The sequence below is a fragment of the Zeugodacus cucurbitae genome, unplaced genomic scaffold (genome assembly GCF_028554725.1).
Source record: "Zeugodacus cucurbitae isolate PBARC_wt_2022May unplaced genomic scaffold, idZeuCucr1.2 ctg00000098.1, whole genome shotgun sequence".
NCBI classification, from domain to species: Eukaryota; Metazoa; Arthropoda; class Insecta; order Diptera; family Tephritidae; genus Zeugodacus; species Zeugodacus cucurbitae.
This window is the reverse complement of record NW_026530847.1, coordinates 1-2500: the sequence shown is the minus strand read 5'-3', so window position 1 is coordinate 2500 and position 2500 is coordinate 1. Positions and strand designations below refer to the sequence as shown.

The 2500-nt window shown below is 37.7% G+C and overlaps 1 pseudogene; it reads left to right on the top strand.

The window, feature by feature from the left end:
• The window catches only part of LOC128923915 (large subunit ribosomal RNA), a pseudogene marked incomplete at its 3' end in the record, with an annotated part of 2928 nt that extends 428 nt beyond the window's left edge, over positions 1 to 2500 (top strand).

Here is a 2500-nt window from a genome sequence, read left to right as displayed (position 1 = left end):
AGAGGTTAAGCCCGATGAACCTGAATATCCATTATGAAAAATTCATCATTATAACTGTGATATTTATAATATTATAGTAATAGTGTGCATTTTTTTCATATAAGGACATTGTAATCTATTAACATAATAAAATATTTATCAAAAGATCATTGGTGTTAAGTTTATTCAAATTAATTTGCTTTTAGCTTATTAACATAGAATAAATACTGATGATTTGATAAAGTGTTGATAGATTTTACATATATAATGCTTAAATTCTTTTGAATTTTACAATAATATTATTATCATTGATTTTAATATTAATTGTATGCATTTATATGATTAACAATGCGAAAGATTCAGGATACCTTCGGGACCCGTCTTGAAACACGGACCAAGGAGTCTAACATATGTGCAAGTCATTGGGTTATATTAAACCTAATGGCGAAATTAACTTAACTTTTATATAATGGGATTAATTTTTAGTGAAATATTTTACTATTAATTCAATCCCGGGGCGTTCCATATAGTTATGTATAATGATAATTTATTATTATTTATACCTCTAACTGGAGCGTACCTTGAGCATATATGCTGTGACCCGAAAGATGGTGAACTATACTTGATCAGGTTGAAGTCAGGGGAAACCCTGATGGAAGACCGAAACAGTTCTGACGTGCAAATCGATTGTCAGAATTGAGTATAGGGGCGAAAGACCAATCGAACCATCTAGTAGCTGGTTCCCTCCGAAGTTTCCCTCAGGATAGCTGGTGCATTTAAATATTATGTAAAATAATCTTATCTGGTAAAGCGAATGATTAGAGGCCTTAGGGTCGAAACGACCTTAACCTATTCTCAAACTTTAAATGGGTAAGAACCTCACCTTTCTTGATATGAAGGTTGAGGTTATGATATAATGTGCCCAGTGGGCCACTTTTGGTAAGCAGAACTGGCGCTGTGGGATGAACCAAACGTAATGTTACGGTGCCCAAATTAACAACTCATGCAGATACCATGAAAGGCGTTGGTTGCTTAAAACAGCAGGACGGTGGACATGGAAGTCGTAATCCGCTAAGGAGTGTGTAACAACTCACCTGCCGAAGCAACTAGCCCTTAAAATGGATGGCGCTTAAGTTGTATACCTATACATTACCGCTAAAGTACATGATTTATAATACAATTTCGGTTGGATTATAAATTTTGAAACTTTAGTGAGTAGGAGGGTACAATGGTGTGCTTAGAAGTGTTTGGCGTAAGCCTGCATGGAGCCGCCATTGGTACAGATCTTGGTGGTAGTAGCAAATAATCGAATGAGACCTTGGAGGACTGAAGTGGAGAAGGGTTTCGTGTGAACAGTGGTTGATCACGAGTTAGTCGGTCCTAAGTTCAAGGCGAAAGCCGAAAATTTTCAAGTTTTAATGAATTGTTGAGAATATATAATTATTATGTTTTCTTCATAGTAATTAAACACTTGAATAATTTTGAACGAAAGGGAATACGGTTCCAATTCCGTAACCTGTTGAGTATCCGTTTGTTATTAAAAATGGGCCTTGTGCTCATCCTGGCAACAGGAACGACCATAAAGAAGCCGTCGAGAGGTATCGGAAGAGTTTTCTTTTCTGTTTTATAGTCGTACTACCATGGAAGTCTTTCGAAGAGAGATATGGTAGATGGACTAGAAGAGCATGACATTTACTGTTGTGTCGATATTTTCTCCTCGGACCTTGAAAATTTATGGTGGGGTTACGCAAACTTCTCAACAGGCCGTACCAATATCCGCAGCTGGTCTCCAAGGTGAAGAGTCTCTAGTCGATAGAATAATGTAGGTAAGGGAAGTCGGCAAATTAGATCCGTAACTTCGGGATAAGGATTGGCTCTGAAGATTGAGATAGTCGGGCTTGATTGGGAAGCAATACCATGGTTTATGTACTCGTTCTGGGTAAATAGAGAATTTCGGTTCTTGTTCCCCGGATAGTAGTTACGTAGCCAATTGTGGAACTTTCTTGCTAAAATTTTATAAGAATTATATCGCAAGATATATATTCTTATTTAATTATAACGATTATCAATTAACAATCAATTCAGAACTGGCACGGACTTGGGGAATCCGACTGTCTAATTAAAACAAAGCATTGTGATGGCCCTAACGGGTGTTGACACAATGTGATTTCTGCCCAGTGCTCTGAATGTCAAAGTGAAGAAATTCAAGTAAGCGCGGGTAAACGGCGGGAGTAACTATGACTCTCTTAAGGTAGCCAAATGCCTCGTCATCTAATTAGTGACGCGCATGAATGGATTAACGAGATTCCTACTGTCCCTATCTACTATCTAGCGAAACCACAGCCAAGGGAACGGGCTTGGAATAATTAGCGGGGAAAGAAGACCCTGTTGAGCTTGACTCTAGTCTGGCAGTGTAAGGAGACATAAGAGGTGTAGCATAAGTGGGAGATATATAATTTCGGTTATGTATCAACAATGAAATACCACTACTCTTATTGTTTCCTTACTTACTTGATTAAGT